Source organism: Arachis ipaensis, chromosome B7 (genome assembly GCF_059453495.1).
Source record: "Arachis ipaensis isolate K30076 ecotype BB chromosome B7, ASM5945349v1, whole genome shotgun sequence".
Lineage (NCBI taxonomy): Eukaryota > Viridiplantae > Streptophyta > Magnoliopsida > Fabales > Fabaceae > Arachis > Arachis ipaensis.
In genome coordinates, this window is record NC_142442.1 from 81,246,325 (window position 1) to 81,270,056 (window position 23,732).

Below are 23,732 nucleotides of genomic sequence, written 5' to 3' on the forward strand. Positions count from 1 at the left end.
ACACCTATATTATCCTAGAAAGACCATTCTTAGCCACTGGGAGAGTTCTAATTGATGTAGAAGAGTGTGAATTAGTGCTTAGAGTACATGATGAGCAACTGGTCTTTCTTGTCTTCAAAAGTACGCATTCAACAGGTGAAGAGGAGAGGTGCATGTAGACTGAGGTTATTGATCCAAACCTTCAAGAACCCCCTGATGATGCACAAAAAGATCTACAGCTCAAGCCCCCCATTGGTGACTGATGAGCGGATAATTTATACGCTTTTTGGCATTGTTTTTACATAGTTTTTAGTATGTTTTAGTTAATTTTTAGTATAATTTTATTAATTTTTATGCAAAAATCATATTTCTGGACTTTACTATGAGTTTGTATATTTTTCTGTGATTTCAGGTATTTTCTGGCTGAAATTGAGGGACCTGAGCAAAAATCTGATTCAGAGGTTGAAAAAGGACTGCAGATGCTGTTGGATTCTGACCTCCCTGCACTCGAAATGGATTTTCTGGAGCTACAGAAACCCAATTTCTGTGCTCTTAATTGCGTTGGAAACTAGACATCCAGGGCTTTTCATCAATATATAATACTCCATACTTTTCCCGAGTTTTGACGATGCAAACTGGCATTTAAACGCCAACTTCCTGCCCTATTCTAAAGTTAAACGCTAGAAATAGGTTACAAACCAGAGTTAAATACCAGAAATAGGCTGCAACCTGGCGTTTAACTCAAAGAGAAGTCTCTACACGTGTAAAGCTCAATGCTCAGTGATAAACCACTATTTTATGGTTTATAATGTGTTTAATTGTGTGGTTTTATCATGATCTTTACCCACTTATTCATATAATTAGCATGCATTTATATTTCCTTCCTAAAATTATTACATGATTGAAAACTTACTTCCTAGAGACTTTTAATTATGTATTTTAATTCTCCTTTATTCCATTCGATGCCGTGATCTGTGTGTTAAGTGTTTCAGGCTTTATAGGGCATGAATGAGTTGGAGATTGGAAAGGAAGCTTGCAAAAATGGAAGGAACACAAGAAATTGAGGAGATGACCAGCAAGAAGTGACGCGGCCACATGGCTCACGCGACCGCGCGAAAGAGAGGAAATCGCAGTGACGCGACCGCATGGCTCACACGACAGCGCGGATTGGAATAGCACAAGTGACGCGGAGGCGTGGACAACGCGCTCGTGTGGCAGGGCAAAACGCCGAATGATGCGGCCGCATGAATGACGCGATCGCGTGATGTGCGTGATCTGCATAATCTGCAGAATTCGCTGGGGGCAATTTTGGGCCCTTCTTTGACCCAATTCTCGGCCCAGAAAAGCAGACTAGAGCCAGAGAACATGCAGGAACCAACAACAACATTCATTCTACACAATTTTAGTTTTTTCAGATCTAGTTTTACTCCTCTTCTAGGTTTTCTCTCTACACATTCATAGTTCTTAGGATTTTATTTCTATTGCTTTTTGCATTGGGATATTGAGAAGAGTTATTACCTCATCAAGACTTCGTCATTCTAGTTCGTTTTCTTTACTTGGCTCTACTCTTCCATGTCCTTTAATTTACTCAATTTTACTATTGGATTATTTTAGAATTTATTAATACAAGGATTACTTTTATTTTTAATTGATTTCTTTGATTTTTATTTATTATGTCTTTCTTTAATTCCCTTTCCTATGTTATGAATTTTGCAGTCACAATGAGTGAGTAGTTCCCTAACTTGATGGGGAGTTGATTGAAAGGAACCCTTGAGTTGGAATGCTCAAAAGAAAAAATTATAATTGGGTTTATTGTTGGATTGCCCTCTAGTCACTGACACCAATCCCTTTCAATTGAGTGGGTTGGAACTTGTGAATAGAAGTAGCATTCCAACTTGTTTGACTTTCCCTTACCTAGTAAGGGATAACTAAACAAGACAACCTACAATTATCAATTAATCTTGAGAGTATTTTAACAAGAATAGGGCTTCCAACTAATCTACTCCCAGTCAAGGCTTTTATTTAATTTATTTAATTTCTCTAATTTAATTTCCTGTTTATTCAACTCAAACATTTTTTTTGAAAACATCTGATTAATAAAATAGCACACCTTTCTGCAACTCGTTGGGAGACAACTTGGGATTCATACTCCCAGTATTTTAATTTTAATTTTTTTGACACCCTTCTAAATTGATAAGCGGATTTCTGGTTGGTTAAGAACTATACTTGCAACGCATATCTTATAACAATTCTTGACTCGCCCATTTCCGCAACGTCAATTTTTGGCGCCGTTGCCGGGGAGTTGCAATAGAGTACTAAGTTATTGATTGGAATTTATTTATTTGCATTTTATTTTATCTTGCTACTATGAGTTGCTTGTTTCTTTCGTTAGATGACGCGTTCACTTCCTGATCCAAGCTTGCCAGTATTCAATCCTGAGATTGAAAGAACTATTTCACGAATAAGGCAAGCTCGGCGTCGGTTAGTCCTCTCTGAGGGCGGATCTGAAACGTCATTTGAGGAAGAAACCAGCCCCCGTTCTACTGATTTGGTTGATTTATGTGTAGGTGACATGGCAGCACCTAGGAGAGTTACTATCCAGGAGGCTGGAGCCCCTGATTTTACAATGCAACTGTTTCAAGCGCATCACCCAGCGGTGGCTACAGACTTTGAAATAAAGACTGCACTGCTCAATTTGATTCCCAAGTTTCATGGCTTACCTGCTCAAGAGCCTATCAAGCACCTGAGAGATTTTCAAGCAGCCTATTCTACTGTCAGGCATGATGGTGCAGATGAAACTTCAATTTTGTTGAAAGCTTTCCCATTATCTCTTGAGGAAAAGGTAAGAGAATGGTACTACACTCAACCCGTAGCAACTGTATCCAACTGGGATACACTTAGAAGAGAATTTTTGGAAAAGTTCTTTCTGGCTGAAGTTACTGATAAACTGAGGAAAGACATTTCCATGATTGTTCAGGACAAATCCGAGACTCTCTATGAATACTGGGAGCGCTTCAATAATCTTCTGGAAGCATGCCCTCACCATATGATTGACAAGATAGTGTTACTCGGTTACGTCACAAAGGGCATGAGGCCCCAAGATAAGACCACATTGGAAAGTGCTAGCAATGGGTCTATGAAAATGTACAAAACCACTGATGAGGCTGGAAATTGATCAGCGACTTAGCTGAATCTACTCAGAATCACAGGCAGAAACAAGGCCGTTCAAAAATCATTGCAGAAGTATCCTCTAGCAGAGAGACTGCTGCTCTAACTCAGAGTATCTGTGAAATGACCAACTTGCTGAAGCAGATGCAATTGAATCAACAAGTTCAGCAAGCTCAACCTTCTCCACCACAGCAAAGCCAACAGTTAGTCCCACAGAGAGTTTGCGGAGTCTGTGCTGATTATAGCCATTATACTGATGAATGTCCGCAGCTCCAGCAGGAAGACAACACCGTGACAGCCACTCATAACTTCTATGACCGCCCCAACCAAGGGTACAATCAAGGTGGCAATTACAGCCATGGATGGCAGGACAATTCTAACCAGAATTGGAGGGACAACAACAACAGAGGAGGCAGAGACAATCAGAGAAATCAGAGGTGGAATAATAACAATAACAGGCAGCAGAACCAGAACCAGCCTTACAGAGCACCTCACCTGAGGCAATCCCAAGGACCACAGAATACCCAACAGCAGACCTCTCAATTTACTTATCCTTCTTCATCTTCTAATGACGACTTACTACAATCTATTGATCGGAGACAATAGACCATGGAAAATAACCTTTATGCTACACTAAATGGTCTGAACTCTACTTTGCAAGCTCTTGTCTCACAGATTGGATCAATGAATAACTCCAATAACCAACCTTTGAGCTCCAGTGAAATCCCCTCTCAACCATTACCCAATCCAAAGGGTGGCATTAATGCCATCACCCTAAGGTCCGGAACCACACTGCAGGAGAGGAATCAGGAGGAGCCAAGCCCACCAGAACACGCCTCAGCTGAAGAGGTAGTGGAAATAGAAGATGTTGAAGAGGAAGAGGACATACAGGACATGGCTGAAAAAGAAGAAATTCAACCACAGGAGGAAGCACCACAGGCACAGACACTGCAGAAGACACCACTCCCATTCCATTTCCACAACTTGCAAGGAAGCCCAAGAAGCAGCTGGAACCTGATCCCAAAATGGTAGAGATATTCAAAAAGGTTGAGGTAACTGTTCCTCTTTTTGATGTTATTCAACAGGTACCTAAATATGCAAAGTTTCTAAAAGATTTATGTATACATAAAGACAAAATTAATGAATTAGAAACTATTCCTTTAGGAAGTTCCATATCTACTTTAATGGGATGTTTACCTGAAAAGTGTAGTGACCCAGGTCCATGTATGATTAATTGTACTATTGGTGGTGTAGTATTTTCTGACTGCATGTGTGATTTAGGAGCATGTGTGAGTATAATGCCTTTGTCTATATATGATATTTTGAGGCTCCCTCTCTTAAAAAGGTCGGCAGCTCGTTTTGTGTTAGCAGATAAAAGCATTATTACAGTGGCTAGAGTTGCTGAAGATGTATTAGTGGGCATTAAGGGGCTCACATTTTCCACTGATTTTTATATCCTGGAGATGCTCCAAAATGACTCAGAGAAGCCGTCATCAATCCTACTCGGAAGACCATTCCTGAAGACCTCGAAGTTCAAATTAGATGCTTTTTCAGGAACATACTCTTTTGAAATAGATGGCCGAGTAGTAATCTTCAATCTGAATGGAGTTATGAAGCATCCTCCAGAGGATCATTCTATCCTCCAGTGTGACATTATAGATGAAACCGTGGCTGAAGTTCATCAGGAGGAATTTGAAGAGAAGTACATAGGACAAGGTCCAAGTGTGGGGACATTCTCAAAGGACAATGACAGTGCTTTACCACCAGCTCCAGACAACCCAGAGCCTGACCATGATTAGAAGTTAGAATTAAAACCCTTCCTCCATACCTCAAATATGCTTACCTTGAAGACGAGCAGAAGTTTCCAGTTATCATTGCATGGGAACTCACTTCTCAATAGGAAGAGCAGTCACTTAGTGTGCTGAGGAGGCACAAGAAGGCAACTGGTTGGAGTTTGGCAGACATAGTAGGCATCAACCCTCAAGTCTGTGAGCATAGGATATTTTTAGAAAAGGGAGCAAGACCTGTCCGTCAACCCCAGAGAAGACTGAACCCCACTATCTTAGAGGTTGTCAAGAAGGAAGTGACCAGACTACTGGAGGCAGATATCATCTACCCCATTTCAGATAGTGAATGGGTAAGCCCAGTACAAGTGGTGCCCAAGAAGTCTGGAGTCACTACAGTGAAGAATGAGCACGAAGAACTCATGGCAACTAGAGTTCAGAACGCCTGGAGGGTCTGCATTGACTACAGACGCCTCAACCAGGCCACTCGTAAAGATCACTATCCTCTTCCATTCATTGATCAAATGCTGGATCGCCTGTCAGGTAAATCACATTATTGTTTTTTAGATGGTTACACAGGTTATTTCTAGATTCATATAGCTCCTGAGGATCAGGAAAAGACCACTTTTACATGTCCTTTTGGGACTTATGCTTACAAGAGAATGCCATTTGGCTTATGCAATGCACCAGCTACCTTCCAAAGGTGCATGATGGGTTTTTTCTCTGATCTTATTGAGGACTGTATGGAAGTTTTTATGGATGATTTTAGTGTATATGGCGATTCCTTCAGCCTTTGCTTAGATGGATTATCTAGAGTATTAGATAGATGTGTCAGTACAAACCTTGTATTAAATTTTGAAAAATGTCACTTTATGGTAAAACAAGGTATTGTACTAGGACATGTTGTGTCTAATACTGGCATTTCTGTAGATCCAGCAAATGTGGATGTTATTTCTAGTTTACTGGTGCGGTATTTTACAACCACACTTACTAACCGGCAAGTGTACCGGGTCGTACCAAGTAATACCTTACGTGAGTAAGGGTCGATCCCACGAGGATTGATGGACTAAGCAACAATAGTGTTTGATAGACTTAGTTAGACAAACAAAAATTGCTGTTGAGATGCAGTATAAAAAACATTAAACAATATCAAAAATATTGAAGAAGGGCAAGTAATTAAGTAGGGAATAAAATATGGAGAAGATAGTTAAGGTTTCAGAGTTATCTATTTTTCCGGATTAATTTTTCTTATTAACTATTTTAATCATGTAGGATTTAATTTATGGCAAACTGATGAGCGGATAATTTATACGCTTTTTGGCATTGTTTTTAGTATGTTTTTAGTAGGATCTAGTTACTTTTAGGGATGTTTTCATTAGTTTTTATGTTAAATTCACATTTCTGGACTTTACTATGAGTTTGTGTGTTTTTCTGTGATTTCAGGTATTTTCTGGCTGAAATTGAGGGACTTGAGCAGAAATCAGATTCAGAGGTTGAAAAAGGACTGCTGATGCTGTTGGATTCTGACCTCCCTGCACTCAAAGTGGATTTTCTGGAGCTACAGAACTCGAAATAGCGCGCTTCCAATTGCGTTGGAAAGTAAACATCCAGGGCTTTCCAGCAATATATAATAGTCCATACTTTGGCCAAGAATAGACGACGTAAACTGGCGTTCAACGCCAGCCTTCTGCCCAAATCTGGCGTCCAGCGCCAGAAAAGGATCCAAAACCAGAGTTGAACGCCCAAACTGGCACAGAAACTGGCGTTCAACTCCACAAATGGCCTCTGCACGTGCAACACTCAGGCTCAGCCCAAACGCATACCAAGTGGGCCCAGGAAGTGGATTTATGCATCAATTACTTACTCATGTAAACCCTAGTAGCTAGTTTATTATAAATAGGACCTTTTACTAGTCTTTTAGACAATCTTTGGTCTCAGTTTTATTCCATTGTTCATCTTAGGAGACTATTGATCTCGTTTAGGGGGCTGGCCATCTCGGCCATGCCTAGCCCTTCACTTATGTATTTTTAACGGTAGAGTTTCTACACTCCATAGATTAAGGTGTGGAGCTCTGCTATTCCTCAAAGATTAATGCAAGTACTACTATTTTCTATTCAATTCATCTTATTTCTCTTCTAAGATATCCATTCGCACCCAAGAACGTGATGAAGGTGATGATTATGTGTGACGCTCATCATCCTTCCCCCTTATGAACGCGTGCCTGACAAACACTTCTGTTCTACATGAATTAAGCTAGAATGAGTATCTCTTAGATCTCCTAACCAGAATCTTCGTGGCGTAAGCTAGAATGATGGCGGCATTCAAGAGAATCCGGAAAGTCTAAACCTTGTCTGTGGTATTTCGAGTAGGATTCAATGATTGAATGACTGTGACGAGCTTCAAACTCGCGATTGTTGGGCGTTAGTGACAGACGCAAAAGGAGGGTGAATCCTATTCCAGCATGATCGAGAACCGACAGATGAATAGCCGTGCCGTGACAGGGTGCGTGAGCATATTATTCACTGAGAGGAGGGGATGTAGCCACTGACAACGGTGATGCCCTTGCATAAAGCCAGCCATGGAAAGGAGTAAGACTGATTGGATGAAGATAGCAGGAAAGCAGAGGTTCAGAGGAACGAAAGTATCTCCATTCGCTTATCTGAAATTCCTACCAATGATTTACATAAGTACCTCTATCCCTATCTTATTAATTATTATTCGAAAACACCATTATCCATTTATATCTGCCTGACTGAGATTTACAAGGTGACCATAGCTTACTTCATACCAACAATCTCCGTGGGATTCGACCCTTACTCACGTAAGGTATTACTTGGACTACCCAGTGCACTTGCTGGTTAGTTGTATCGAAGTTGTGACAATTATGTATTAAGATCAAAGCACCAAGCTTTGGAGCCATTACCAGGGATTGTTCGAGCCTGGACATCACAATTTCGTGCACCAAGGTTTTGGCGCCGTTGCCGGGGATTGTTTGAGTTCTCGGCAAGCTTTTGGTCCGGTAACATCAGTGCCATATTCCCTTTTGATCCGGCAACAGCACCAAGTTTTTGGCGCCGTTGCCGGGGATTGTTTGAGTTTGGACAACTGACGGTTCATCTTGTTGCTCAGATTAGGTAATTTTCTTTTTGTTTTCTTTTCAAAAAATTTTTCAAAAATATTTCAAAATATTCTCATCTGTTTTCGAAAAAAAAAATGTTTTCAAAAATTTATTCAAAATTTTTAAGAATGAATTCTAGTGTTTCATGAAGCATGTGAAGCCTGGCTGGCTGTAAAGCCATGTCTAAATTCATTTGGACTGAGGCTTGCAATTTGTTATCAAAGAGCAACTTAGTTGTTGCTCATCCACCTGCTGCTGATCCATGATCACCTGCTGAAGCTTGGCTGGCCATTGGGCATGTCTAGTGTTTTGGACCGGAGCTTTCTTTGAAAGCTTGGCTGGCTAGTGAGCCATGTCTAATTCCTGGACTGAAGCTTTAGACTAACATGGCAAGATTCCTGGAATTCATATTAAAAATTTTTGGAATCCTTATTTTTCCTTTTAATATGCGAAAAATATAAAATAAAAATCCAAAAAAATTAGAAAATCATAAAAATCAAAAATATTTTGTGTTTCTTATTTGAGTCTTGAGTCATATCATAAGTTTGGTGTCACTTGCATAAGCATCTTGCATTTTTTTCGAAAATATCATGCATCCATAGTGTTCTTCATGATCTTCAAGTTGTTCTTGGTAAGTCTTCTTGTTTGATCTTGATGATTTTTTGTTTTGTGTCTTTTCATGTTTATCATATGCATTCTTGAATTCTTAGTGCGTAAGCATTAAAGAATTCTAAGTTTGGTGTCTTGCATGATTTCTTTGCATTAAAAATTTTTCAAAATTGTGTCTATGATGTTCATCTTGACATTCATAGTGTTCTTGGTGTTCATCTTGACATTCATAGCATTCTTGCATGCATTCATTGTTTTGATCTAAAAATTTCATGCATTGCATAATTTTCATGTTTTTCATAAAAATTTCAAAAATCAAAAAAATATCTTTCCCTTTTTCTCTCATCAAATTCGAAAATTTGGATTGACTTTTTCAAAAATTTTTAAAATCAAGTTGTTTCTTATGAGTCAAATCAAATTTTCAATTTGAAAATCTTATCTTTTTCAAAATCTTTTTCAAAAATCAAATCTTTTTCAAAATTCTTAGTTCTTTTCGAAAATTCAAAAAATATTTTTCAAAAATCTTTTTCTTAATTTTTTCACAAATTTTCGAAAATAACATAAACAATTAATGTTTTGATTCAAAAATTTGAAGTTTGTTACTTGCTTGTTAAGAAAGATTCAAACTTTAAGTTCTAGAATCATATCTTGTGATTTCTCATGAATCAAGTCATTAATTGTGATTTTAAAAATAAAATCTTTTTCAAAACTAATTTCAATCATATCTTTTCAAAAATATCTTCTTATCTTATCTTTTTCAAAAATATCTTTTCAAAATATCTTTTCTAACTTCCTAACTTCCTATCTTTTCAAAGTTTGTTTCAACTAACTAACTAACTTTTTGTTTGTTTCTTAACTTTTTCAAAACCACCTAACTAATTCTCCCTTTCTAATTTTCGAAAATATCTCCCCCTTTTTCAAAAATTTCTTTTTAATTAACTAATTATTTTTATTTTTATTTTTGATTTCAAAAATTTTTGAAAAAAAAAAATACTAACAATTTTCAGAAACCATTTTCAAAAATCACTAACTCTTTTTCAAAATAATTTTCGAAAATTATCCCTCCCCCATCTCATTCTATTTATTCATTCATATCCTAACATCTCAACTCACCTCTCTTCCATCCTCACAGTTGTGTTTCTTCCATTATATTACATTCTTTGTCTCCCCCTCTTCTTCCACTTACATAGGGGAACCTCTATACTGTGGTAAAGAGAATCTCTATTATTATTATTATTTTTCTGTGCCCTCTTCTTTATCATATGAGCAGGAGCAAGGATAAGAACATTCTTGTGGAAGCAGATCCAGAACCTGAAAGGACTCTGAAGAGAAAATTAAGAGAAGCTAAAATACAACAATCCAGAGATAACCTTTCAGAAATTTTTGAACAGACAGAGGAGATGGCAGCCGAAAATAATAATAATATAAGGAAGATGCTTGGTGACTTCACTGCACCTAATTCCAATTTACATGGAAGAAGCATCTCCATTCCTGCCATTGGAGCAAACAACTTTGAGCTGAAACCTCAATTAGTTTCTCTAATGCAGCAGAACTGCAAGTTTCATGGACTTCCATCTGAAGATCCTTTTCAGTTCTGAACTGAATTCTTGCAGATATGTGATACTGTTAAGACTAATGGAGTAGATCCTGAAGTCTACAGGCTCATGCTTTTCCCTTTTGCTGTAAGAGACAGAGCTAGATTATGGTTGGATTCTCAACCCAAAGACAGCCTGAACTCTTGGGATAAGCTGGTCACGGCTTTCTTAGCCAAGTACTTTCCTCCTCAAAAGCTGAGCAAGCTTAGAGCTGATGTTCAAACTTTCAGACAGAAAGAAGGTGAATCTCTCTATGAAGCTTGGGAAAGATACAAACAGTTGACCAAAAAGTGTCCTTCTGACATGCTTTCAGAATGGACCATCCTGGATATATTCTATGATGGTTTATCTGAGCTATCAAAGATGTCACTGGACACTTCTGCAGGTGGATCCATTCACCTAAAGAAAATTCCTGCAGAAGCTCAAGAACTCATTGACATGGTTGCTAATAACCAGTTCATGTACACTTCTGAAAGGAATCCTGTGAGCAATGGGACGCCTATGAAGAAGGGAGTTCTTGAAGTTGATACTCTGAATGCCATATTGGCTCAGAACAAAATATTGACTCAGCAAGTCAATATGATTTCTCAGAGTCTGCATGGAATGCAAGCTGCATCCAACAGTACTCAAGAGGCATCTTCTGAAGAAGAAGCCTATGATCCTGAGAACCCTGCAATAGCAGAGGTGAATTACTTAGGTGAACCTTATGGAAACACCTATAACTCAACATGGAGAAATCATCCAAATTTCTCATGGAAGGATCAAAAGCCCCAACAAGGCTTTAATAATGGTGGAAGAAACAGGTTTAGCAATAGCAAGCCTTTTCCATCATCAACTCAGCAACAGACAGAGAACTCTGAACAAAATGCTTCTAATTTAGCAAATCTAGTCTCTGATCTATCTAAGGCCACTGTAAGTTTCATGAATGAAACAAGGTCTTCCATTAGAAATCTGGAAGCACAAGTGGGCCAGCTGAGTAAAAGGATCATTGAAATCCCTCCTAGTACTCTCCCAAGCAATACAGAAGAGAACCCAAAAGGAGAGTGCAAGGCCATTGACATAAGCGCCATGGCCGAACCTGTGAGGAGAGGAGAGGACGTGAATCCCAAGGAGGAAGACCTCCTGGGACGTCCAGTGGTCAATAAGGAGCTTCCCTCTGAGGAACCAAAGGAATCTGAGACTCATCTAGAGACCATAGAGATTCCATTGAACCTCCTTATGCCCTTCATGAGCTCTGATGAGTATTCCTCTTCTGAAGAGAATGAGGTTGTTACTGAAGAGCAAACTGCCAAGTTTCTTGGTGCAATCATGAAGCTGAATGCCAAATTGTTTGGCATTGATACTTGGGAAGTTGAACCTCCCTTGTTCATCAATGAACTAAGTGATCTGGATCAACTGACATTGCCTCAGAAGAGACAGGATCCTGGAAAGTTCATAATCCCTTGTACCATAGGCACCATGATCTTTAAGGCTCTGTGTGACCTTGGTTCAGGGATAAACCTCATGCCCCTCTCTGTAATAGAGAAACTAGGAATCTATGGGGTGCAAGCTACTAAAATCTCATTAGAGATGGCAGACAGCTCAAGAAAACAGGCTTATGGACAAGTAGAGGACGTTTTAGTAAAGGTTGAGGGCCTTTACATCCCTGCTGATTTCATAGTCCTGGATACTGGAAAGGAAGAGGATGAATCCATCATCCTAGGAAGACCTTTCCTGGCCACAGCAAGAGCTGTGATTGATGTTGACAGAGGTGAAATATTCCTTCAATGGAATGAGAACTCCCTTGTATTTAAAACTCAAGGATCTCCCTCTGCAACCATGGAGAGGAAGCTTGAAAAGCTTCTCTCAAAGCAGAGTTAACCAGAGCCCCCACAGTCAAACTCTAAGTTTGGTGTTGGGAGGCCACAACCAAACTCTAAGTTTGGTGTTGAACTCCCATATCCAAACTCTAAGTTTGGTGTTGGAGAGTCTCAACAAAGCTCTGCACATCTGTGAGGCTCCATGAGAGCCCACTGTCAAGCTATTGACATTAAAGAAGCGCTTGTTGGGAGGCAACCCAATGTTTATCTAATTCTTATTTTTATTATTTTTCATGTTTTCTTAGGTTCATGATCATGTGGAGTCACAAAATAAATATAAAAATTGAAAACGGAATCAAAAACAGCAGAAGAAAAATCACACCCTGGAGGAGCATCTGTCTGGCGTTCAGCGCCAGAACAGAGCATGGTTCTGGCGCTGAACGCCCAAAATGAGCAGCTTCTGGGCGCTGAACGCCAGAACAGGCATGGTTCTGGCGTTCAACGCCAGAAATGGCACACAGATGGGCGTTGAACGCCCAAAATGGCCACCAACCTGGCGCTGAACGCCCAGAGTTGGATACAAAGGCATTTTTACATGCCTAATGGGTGCAGGGATGTAAATCCTTGAACACCTCAGGATCTGTGGACCCCATAGGATCTACTCAGGATTTGTGGACCCCACAGGATCCACTCAGGATCTGTGGACCCCACAGGATCCACTCAGGATCTGTGGACCCCACAGGATCCCCACCTACCTCCACTCACTTCTTCTCACCACTCTCTTTCACACAACCCCATAAACACTCTTCCCTAAAAACCCCTCACCAATCACCTCATTCTCTCTTCCCCACTAAACCTTCACCACTCACAATCCATCTCCTCTTCCCCATAAACCTACCTCATAAACTCCACCTACCTTCAAAATTCAAAACCAATTTCCCACCCAAACCCACCCATATGGCCGAACCAATACCCCCCCCTCCCTTCCCTATATAAAGACCTCCATTCTTCCTCAAATTCACACAACACACCCCTCTACACTCCTCTTGGCCGAAACCACATCTCCCTCTCCCTCTCCATATTTCTTCTTCTTCTTCTACTATTCTTTTGTTTATTGCTCGAGGGCGAGCAATATTCTAAGTTTGGTGTGGTAAAAGCATAGCTTTTTTGTTTTTCCATTACCATTGATGGCATCAAAGACCGGAGAATCCTCTAGAAGAGGGAAAGGGAAGATAAAAGCTTCCACATCCGAGTCATGGGAGATGGAAAGATTCATCTCCAAAGCCCATCAAGACCACTTCTATGATGTTGTGGCCAAGAAGAAGGTGATCCCTGAGGTCCCTTTTAAACTCAAAAGAAATGAGTATCCGGAGATCCGACATGAAATTCAAAGAAGAGGTTGGGAAGTTCTAACAAATTCCATCCAACAAGTCGGCATCCTAATGGTTCAAGAGTTCTATGCCAATGCATGGATCACCAAGAACCATGATCAAAGTAAGAACCCGGATCCAAAGAACTATGTTACAATGGTTCGGGGGAAATACTTAGATTTTAGTCCGGAGAATGTGAGGTTGGCGTTCAACTTGCCATACATGGAAGAGAACGCACGCCCCTACACAAGGAGAGTCAACTTTGATCAAAGGTTGGACCAAGTCCTTATGGACATATGTGTAGAAGGAGCTCAATGGAAGGTTGACTCCAAAGGCAAGCCGGTTCAACTAAGAAGATTGGACCTCAAGCCTATAGCTAGAGGATGGTTGGAGTTTATTCAATGCTCAATCATTCCCACTAGCAACCGGTCTGAAGTTACTATAGACCGGGCCATCATGATCCATAGCATCATGATTGGAGAAGAGGTGGAAGTTCATGAGATTATACCTCAAGAACTCTACAAGGTGGCTGACAAGTCCTCCACTATGGCAAGGTTAGCCTTTCCTCACCTCATCTGCCACCTATGCAATTCAGCTGGGATTGACATAGAGGGAGATATCCTCATCAAAGAGGACAAGCCCATCACTAAGAAAAAGATGGAGCAAGCAAGAGAGCCCAGTCATGGAGCTCAAGAGGCGCAAGAAGCTCACTTCCATGAGATCCCTGAGATGCCTCAAATGCACTTTCCTCCACAAAATTATTGGGAGCAAATCAACACCTCCCTAGGAGAATTGAGTTCCAATATGGGACAACTAAGGGTGGAACATCAAGAGCACTCCATCATGCTCCATGAAATAAGAGAAGATCAAAAAGCAATGAGGGAGGAGCAACAAAGACAAGGAAGAGACATAGAAGAGCTCAAGGACATCATTGGTTCCTCAAGAAGGAAACGCCACCATCACTAAGGTGGATTCATTCCTTGTTCTTGCTTTCTCTGTTTTTCGTTTTCTATATTATGTGCTTATCTATGTTTGTGTCTTCATTACATGATCATTAGTAGTTAGTAACTATGTCTTAAAGTTATAAATGTCCTATGAATCCATCACCTCTCTTAAAAGAAAAATGTTTTAATTCAAAAGAACAAGAAGTACATGAGTTTCGAATTTATCCTTGAACTTAGTTTAATTATATTGATGTGGTGACAATGCTTCTTGTTTTTTGAATGTATGCTTGAACAGTGCATATGTCTTTTGAAGTTGTTGTTTAAGAATGTTAAATATGTTGGCTCTTGAAAGAATAATGACTAGGAGACATGTTATTTGATAATCTGAAAAATCATAAAAATGATTCTTGAAGCAAGAAAAAGCAGCAAAGAACAAAGCTTGCAGGAAAAAAAAAAGAAAAAAAAAGTAGGCGAAAAAAAAAATATAGAAAAAAAAAAGAAAAAGAAAAAGCAAGCAGAAAAAGCCAATAACCCTTAAAACCAAAAGGCAAGGGCAAATAAAAAGGATCCCAAGGCTTTGAGCATCAGTGGATAGGAGGGCCTAAAGGAATAAAATCCTGGTCTAAGCGGCTAAACAAAGTTGTCCCTAACCATGTGCTTGTGGCGTGTAGGTGTCAAGTGAAAACTTGAGACTGAGCGGTTAAAGTCAAGGTCCAAAGCAAAAAAAAAAGAGTGTGCTTAAGAACCCTGGACACCTCTAATTGGGGACTTTAGCAAAGCTGAGTCACAATCTGAAAAGGTTCACCCAATTATGTGTCTGTGGCATTTATGTATCCGGTGGTAATACTGGAAAACAAAGTGCTTAGGGCCACGGCCAAGACTCATAAAGAAGCTGTGTTCAAGAATCATCATACTGAACTAGGAGAGTCAATAGCACTATTCGAAATCTGAAGTTCCTATAGATGCCAATCATTCTGAACCTCAATGGATAAAATGAGATGCCAAAACTATTCAAGAGGCAAAAAGCTATAAGTCCTGCTCATATGATTGAAGCTCTGTTTCATTGATAGTTTGGAATTTATAGTATATTCTCTTCTTTTTATCCTATTTGATTTTCAGTTGCTTGGGGACAAGCAACAATTTAAGTTTGGTGTTGTGATGAGCGGATAATTTATACGCTTTTTGGCATTGTTTTTAGTATGTTTTTAGTAGGATCTAGTTACTTTTAGGGATGTTTTCATTAGTTTTTATGTTAAATTCACATTTCTGGACTTTACTATGAGTTTGTGTGTTTTTCTGTGATTTCAGGTATTTTCTGGCTGAAATTGAGGGACTTGAGCAGAAATCAGATTCAGAGGTTGAAAAAGGACTGCTGATGCTGTTGGATTCTGACCTCCCTGTACTCAAAGTGGAATTTCTGGAGCTACAGAACTCGAAATGGCGCGCTTCCAATTGCGTTGGAAAGTAGACATCCAGGGCTTTCCAGAAATATATAATAGTCTATACTTTGGCCAAGAATAGACGACGTAAACTGGCGTTCAACGCCAGCCTTCTGCCCAAATCTGGCGTCCAGCGCCAGAAAAGGATCCAAAACCAGAGTTGAACGCCCAAACTGGCACAGAAACTGGCGTTCAACTCCACAAATGGCCTCTGCACGTGCAACACTCAGGCTCAGCCCAAACGCACACCAAGTGGGCCCAGGAAGTGGATTTATGCATCAATTACTTACTCATGTAAACCCTAGTAGCTAGTTTATTATAAATAGGACCTTTTACTAGTCTTTTAGACAATCTTTGGTCTCAGTTTTATTCCATTGTTCATCTTAGGAGACTATTGATCTCGTTTAGGGGGCTGGCCATCTCGACCATGCCTAGCCCTTCACTTATGTATTTTTAACGGTAGAGTTTCTACACTCCATAGATTAAGGTGTGGAGCTCTGCTGTTCCTCAAAGATTAATGCAAGTACTACTGTTTTCTATTCAATTCATCTTATTTCTCTTCTAAGATATCCATTCGCACCCAAGAACGTGATGAAGGTGATGATTATGTGTGACGCTCATCATCCTTCCCCTTTATGAACGCGTGCCTGACAAACACTTCTGTTCTACATGAATTAAGCTAGAATGAGTATCTCTTAGATCTCCTAACCAGAATCTTCGTGGCGTAAGCTAGAATGATGGCGGCATTCAAGAGAATCCGGAAAGTCTAAACCTTGTCTGTGGTATTCCGAGTAGGATTCAATGATTGAATGACTGTGACGAGCTTCAAACTCGCGATTGTTGGGCGTTAGTGACAGACGCAAAAGGAGGGTGAATCCTATTCCAGCATGATCGAGAACCGACAGATGAATAGCCGTGCCGTGACAGGGTGCGTGAGCATATTATTCACTGAGAGGAGGGGATGTAGCCACTGACAACGGTGATGCCCTTGCATAAAGCCAGCCATGGAAAGGAGTAAGACTGATTGGATGAAGATAGCAGGAAAGCAGAGGTTCAGAGGAACGAAAGTATCTCCATTCGCTTATCTGAAATTCCTACCAATGATTTACATAAGTACCTCTATCCCTATCTTATTAATTATTATTCGAAAACACCATTATCCATTTATATCTACCTGACTGAGATTTACAAGGTGACCATAGCTTGCTTCATACCAACAATCTCCGTGGGATTCGACCCTTACTCACGTAAGGTATTACTTGGACGACCCAGTGCACTTGCTGGTTAGTTGTATCGAAGTTGTGACAATTATGTATTAAGATCAAAACACCAAGCTTTGGAGCCATTACCAGGGATTGTTCGAGCCTGGACATCACAATTTCGTGCACCACAAACTATATGTGACTAGACCCTAATTCCTTAGACCTTCTTAGTCTCCTCTAAAATTCATCAATAGCCAATTCCTTGGTCAATTAATTCCAATTAGAGGGTGATAATCAAATTCTAGTTTATATGCCACAAAAACTCTAATTACCCAAAAATAAAAGGATTATATGTCACGTATCCCGTTAAATCCAAATAATTAAAATTTAGGAGAAATTATTTTCAAGCTGTGTTCAAGTAAAGAGCTTTTCCAAGTTTTACAAGAACTCAAATAGAAAGAGGGTCATACTTCCGTTCCACCCAAATTCATAAAATAAAGAACGAAAATAATTCTTAAATTGTAAATCCACACATAAATTAAAATAGTAAAAGCAATAAAATTAATCCATAGAAATAGACAGAGCTCCTAACCTTAACAGTGGATGTTTAGTTGCTCATGGAAAATAGAAAATAAGGATTCAGGTAAAAATGTACCGAGTTCCAATCTGATGGCCTCAGATTCCTTTTTATAACTAATCCTAATAAATTTAAAATCTAATATTTAAAATTAAACTTAAAATAATATGTTTTCCTAATTTAAGATTTGAATTTAAATTTGAATTAATTAACAGATCTTCAGTTGATGAGTGGGGACCACTTGTTCTGTCCATTCTGCAGCTTCTAATCTGTGTTTTCTGGGCTGAAAATTGAGTTAAAACAGCCCAGAAATCGCCCCCAGCGTTTTTCTGCATTTTCTGCACGTGGCACATGTGATGTGTCCGCGTCGTCCACGCGTTCGCGTCATTTGTGCAGATTCCAGTCCACGCGATCGCGTCAGGCACGCGATCGCGTCATTGCTATTTCCTCTATTCCGCGCGGTCGCGTGAGCCATGCGTCCGCGTTGGTATTTGCTGGTCATCTCCTTGGCTTTTTCTCTTTCTCTGCAGAAACTTCATCAAATCCCTCCGAATGCTACCTAAATTAAATAAAATTGCACAAAACTCAAAATAGCATCCATAGTGGCTAAAATATAATTAATTCTTAATTAAATTCAACAATTTAGGTGCAAATTCACTAGAAAAAGATAGGAAAGATGCTCACGCATCACAACACCAAACTTAAACTGTTGCTTGTCCTCAAGCAACCAAAACTAATATAAGCTTAGGATGTGAATTTTCATGAGAATGAGAGTTCGATTAAGCCCATGTTTTCTCTTATAGTGGGGTTTATAACTGCAATCCTGAACAGTTTTGGCATCTCACTTTATCCTTTGAAGTTTAGAATGATTGGCATCCATAGGAACTCAGAATTCAAATAATGTTATTGACTCTCCTAGTTCAGTATGTTGATTCTTGAACATAGCTACTTTATGAGTCTTGGCTGTGACCCTAAGCATTTTGTTTTCCAGTATTACCACCGGATACATAAATGCCACAGACACATAACTGAGTGAACCTTTTCAGATTGTGACTCAGCTTTGCTAGAGTCTCCAGTTAGAGGTGCCTAGAGTTCTTAAGACACTTTTTTTTTGCTTTGGACCACGACTTTAACCGCTCAGTCTCAAGCTTTTCACTTGACACCTTCACGCCACAAGCACATGGTTAGGGACAGCTTGATTTAGCCGCTTAGGCCAGAATTTTATTCCTTAGGGCCCTCCTATCCATTAATGCTCAAAGTCTTGGATCCTTTTTACCCTTTGCCTTTTAGTTTAAAGGGTTATTGGCTTTTTTTGCTTGCTTTTTCTTTTTTTTTTTCTTTTTTTTTCTTTTTTTTCGCAAGCTTTGTGTTTTTCACTGCTTTTTCTTGCTTCAAGAATCAATTTTATGATTTTTCAGATTATCAATAACATTTTTCTTTTTCATCATTCTTTCAGGAGCCAACAATTTTAACATTCATAAACTTCACTATCAAAAAATATGCACTGTTCATGTCATGCTTTCAGAATCACAAAAAATACCACCACATTTAAGTAAATCCGACTATTTTTAAAATTAACTCAATTTCTCATGCAATACATCACTTCTTTTTCTTTTATTTTTAGATTCAAGTACAGTGAGTGGTACATGAAACATCTTTTTTTTCAGTATTAAAGCAATTAAATGAAAACTAAACTAGTCCTAGGATTCTAACTAATAAAGGATCATGCAACAAACAAAGAAAAATAACAGGAAACTGGAACATAATATAGAAAAGAGGGAAGGAATAAAAATGAAAGGAACTCAACCACCTTAATTATCCTAGCGGTCGTTTTATTCTTCAGGTTGTGTTCCTCCGTGAAGATGATTCGCCTCCCTTTGGTGCCATAAGAATAGACAGAAAACCTATAAGCGAAGCGTCAACACCAAACTTAAAGGTTTGCTTGTCCTCAAGCAAAGAAGAACTGAAAATAGAAGAGACAAATATTAAAATGAAAGAAAAAATAAAAGGATAAGAGAATAAGAGAGAATTAGGATTGGGAGAGAGAGAAAAAGAAAACTGGGCGGCGCAAGCGACGCGTTCGCGTCGATGACGCGATCGCGTGCGTCGCGCGTTCTTCATAATGACGCGTTAGCGTCAGACACGCTTCCGCGTGGATGGCCATGTATGCAAATGACGCGGACGCGTCGGGCACGCGTCCGCGTGACCAAATTTGTGCTTTTAGCACACTTCTTGCCTCAAGCCAGCTTAACTCTCTGTCCAGACGCTCTTTTACGTCGAATTTGCAGGTCACGCGATCGCGTCAGTGACGCGACCGCGTGAATGACGAAAATCACAAACGACGCGGACGCGTGAGGTACGCGATCGCATGGGATCGTTTGTGCGAAAGGCTCCATTCTAGCGCCACTCCCGCGCAACTCTCTGTAACTTTTTATTTTTTTCTCGCACCCCTAGATGACGCGTTCGCGTCAGCGACGCTGGCGCGTCGGGTGCTTTCTTTTTTTTTTTTTTTGAAATATAGCTTGAGGTGTTCGGTTCCTGGAAGAACATAGCTGCATGATCAGAAAATTAGTAAGAACTCAAAAAAATAAAATAAAATAACTAAGAAAACTACTACTACGAAAAATAGCTAAGGATACGAATTTATCGGGTTGCCTCCCGACAAGCGCTTCTTTATCGTCACTAGCTTGACGGTCAGCTCCTCTAAGGAGGAGGATCATAGGGGCTCAGCTCTTCACCCCTTACTTTGAACTTCTTTCATGTGTCTCCATAACGTAGCTCAATATGCTTCAGAGAGAGGATTTTGATTACTGTATAAACCCATGCTGGATTGCTGGTCAACACCACCTTCATTCCTGGGGAGAAACCTTCAGTGGGGATCTTTTTGTTTCTCCATCCTCTGGATATTTTTTTCTTTTTGGGGACCTCCTCCTTGGTGGATGATGCAGTTTCAATACCAAACTTAGGTTTGATGTCATGCGGAATTTTATCGGTTGTCACCACAGGAGGTTTGAGTTGCAAATTCTGTTGTGCATCATCAGGGGGTTCTTGAAGGTTTGGATCAATAAGCTCAGCCTGCATGCACCTCTCTTCTTCACCTGTTGAATGTACATCTTTGAAGACATGAAAGACCAGTTGCTCATTATGCACTCTAAGCACTAATTCACCCACTTCTACATCAATTAGAGCTCTTCCAGTGGCTAGAAATGGTCTTCCTAGAATTATAGAGGCATTCTCATCCTCCCCTGTATCAAGAATCACAAAATCTGCTGGGAGGAAGAACTTACCCACTTTGACCAAGATATTCTCCACTAATCCGTATGCTGGCTTCATAGATTTTTCTGCCATCTGTAATGCTATCTTTGTGGGTTGTGTCTCTTGGATCTGCAGCTTCTTCATCACAGACAAGGGCATTAAATTGATGCTTGCTCCCAGATCACATAACGCTTTCTCAAAGGTTGTGCTCCCAATGGTGCATGGAATTTGAAAGCTCCCTGGATCTGGCATCTTCCTTGGCAAGTTATTCTGAATGACAGCACTACATTCCTTAGTCAGGACTACTGTCTCATCTCCCTTTAAACGCTTTTTCTTTGACAACAGCTCCTTCATGAACTTGACATAGATAGGCATTTGCTCTAAAACCTCAGCAACAGGAATATTGATTTGTAACTTTCTGAAGATTTCCAAGAACATTGAAAACTGCTTGTCCTTGGTCTCCTTTTGAAGTCTCTGAGGATACGGCATCTTAGGCTTGTACTCAGGAGCCTTTGGCAGTGTAGGATAAGTGTCAAGAGAGTCTGGGAATGGGTTGTCTGCACGCTTTGGAGGGGCGTGCTCTACTTCTTGCTTCTTCTCATCTGGAGCTTCTTTTTCAACTAGCTCTTCATTGGCCTTGGTCTCAGAGCTAGCTACTTTACCACTTCTCAATTGAATAGCCTTGCAATCTTCTCCTGGGTTCACCACTGTATCCTCTTGAAATGTACTTGCAGACTTCTCAAGTATTTGCTTACTCAGTTGGCCCACTAGCACCTCTAAGTTTCTAATAGAGGCTCTGGTTTCCTGTATAACTTGTGCTTCCGTACTTGCCACTTGTTCACTTATTACGGTGATAGCCTTGCATTCCTCTCTTGGATTTGGAATTGTGTTACCAGGAAGGCTATTAGTGGTCCTCTGATCAATTTCATTAACTTTTGTGGCTAATTGACCGATTTGAATCTCCAGGTTTTTGATGGATGCTCTGGTTTCCTGTCTAAAACCTGTCAATATTGCTTCCAAATCATTGTTCTGCTGGAAATTGCCCTGAGAACTATTGTTGAAGTTCTAAGGTCTCTGAGGTTGGTCCCTCCACCCAAAGTTTGGGTAATTCCTCCATCCCTGGTTGTATGTCTTAGAATATGGATCATTGTTGGGATTTCTAGGACCACTCCCCATGTAATTCACCTGTTCAGAAGAAGGTTGAGCATAATCATAATTATCATTTTGTATAAAGTTACCTGTCATATCATAGGAGGTATCTTGGGGTGGATTTTGAGTGTTGATAGCTGAGACTTGCATGCCACCCATCTGTTGAGTAAGTAGATTTATCTGCTGAGACATAAGCTTGTTCTGAGCAAGAAGAGCATTAACAGCTTCTACTTCCAACACACCTCTCTTTTGAGAGGTTTCAGAGTTCACAGGATTCCTGTTAGATGAGTAGAGATATTGGTTGCTTGCAACTAATTCAATCAGCTCAATAGTCTCCTCTGGTGTCTTCTTCTTGTGCAATGAACCGCCTGCAGAGGTATCTAAGCTCATCTTTGACATCTCTCCTAAACCTTCATAAAAGATATCCAGTTGGGTCCACTTGGAGAACATGTCAGGAGGGCATTGCCTAGTCAATAGCTTGTATCTCTCCCAAGCTTCATAAAGAGTTTCACCCTCCTTCTGTCTGAAAGTCTGAACCTCCAACCTAAGCTTAGTCAACTTCTTTGGTGGGAAAAATTTAGTGAGAAATTCAGTAACGACCTTTTCCCAAGTATTCAGACTCTCCTTTGGTTGGGAATCTAGCCATAGCTTTGCTTTATCCCTCAGAGCAAAAGGGAAAAGCATGAGTTTGTACACCTCTGGGTTTACTCCATTTGTCTTCACAGTATCACATATCTGCAGAAAATCAGAAATAAATTGATTTGGATCTTCATGAGAAAGTCCATGATACTGGCAGTTTTGTTGCACCAGGGTGACCAATTGTGGCTTCAACTCAAAGTTGTTTGCAGTTATAGGAGGCACCACAATACTTTTTCCATAAAGATCCGCAGTAGGGGCAGAATAAGAGCCAAGCACTCTCCTCTATTGATCATCCCCATTCGGATTTACCACATTGGCATTAGCATTATTATTTGCCATAGTGGATTCTGCAGCCTTGCAAAGTCTTGCTTGTTGTAAACGTTGCCTGAAAGTTCTTTCAGGTTCAGGATCAAAATCTAAGAGATGTTCTTTGTCTCTATTCCTGCGCATACACAAGCAGAAAACAAGAAAAAATGGGACTCTCTACGTCAGAGTGCAGAGAAGTCCCTGAGGTAACTTGTGTAAAATAAAATAAAAATACTAAATAGATAAAAAATTCAAAAATTTAAAAGAAAAAAATAAACAGAAAAATTAAAATAAAAACAACTGGGTAACACCAAACTTAATTTCAGAAATTAAGAAAAAAAAATATTAATACTAAAATATTTATTTATTTATTTAATTTTTAATTTTTTTTAAAATTTAAAGATAAAAACAAAACTAATAAAATATAGAAAGAGAAAATAAAATAATGGAAGTAAACCAAAAACAAAAATAAAAAAAAATAAAAATAGAAGGAAATTAAAATAAAAATGAAATAATAAAATATAAAAAAATAAAAACGAACTAAAAAAAGAGAAAGAAAGATCAAAGCAAAAGGACGTAAAGGAAACAGGAAGGGGGGGAGAAACGAACGAAACTGTACGGAAAATAAAATAAAAAATAACGTAAATGAGAAAAAAATTTTAACGTAAAAAAAATTAACTAAAAAAATGCAAAATAAAAATTTATAATAAAATAAAATAAAAAATATAAAAAAAATTATTTAATCTAAGCAATCAAACAACGAATAGTTGTTAATCACAGTCATTTCCCGACAACGGCG

At 39.4% G+C, this 23,732-nt stretch overlaps 3 non-coding genes and 1 pseudogene across 3 annotated transcripts; 1 reads left to right on the forward strand and 3 right to left on the reverse strand.

Moving 5' to 3' along the window:
• Window positions 1-2,923: 2,923 nt before the first annotated feature.
• LOC148553132 (small nucleolar RNA R71) lies at window positions 2,924-3,031 on the reverse strand. Its single transcript, XR_015893289.1, has one exon. It is a non-coding gene; the product is annotated as a small nucleolar RNA R71 (small nucleolar RNA).
• Window positions 3,032-10,454: 7,423 nt separating this feature from the next.
• LOC148553133 (small nucleolar RNA R71) lies at window positions 10,455-10,562 on the reverse strand. Its single transcript, XR_015893458.1, has one exon. It is a non-coding gene; the product is annotated as a small nucleolar RNA R71 (small nucleolar RNA).
• A 9,725-nt stretch (window positions 10,563-20,287) lies between these two features.
• LOC148553134 (uncharacterized) lies at window positions 20,288-22,966 on the reverse strand (annotated as a pseudogene).
• Window positions 22,437-22,540, forward strand: LOC148553135 (small nucleolar RNA R71). Its single transcript, XR_015892735.1, has one exon. It is a non-coding gene; the product is annotated as a small nucleolar RNA R71 (small nucleolar RNA).
• Window positions 22,967-23,732: the final 766 nt, after the last annotated feature.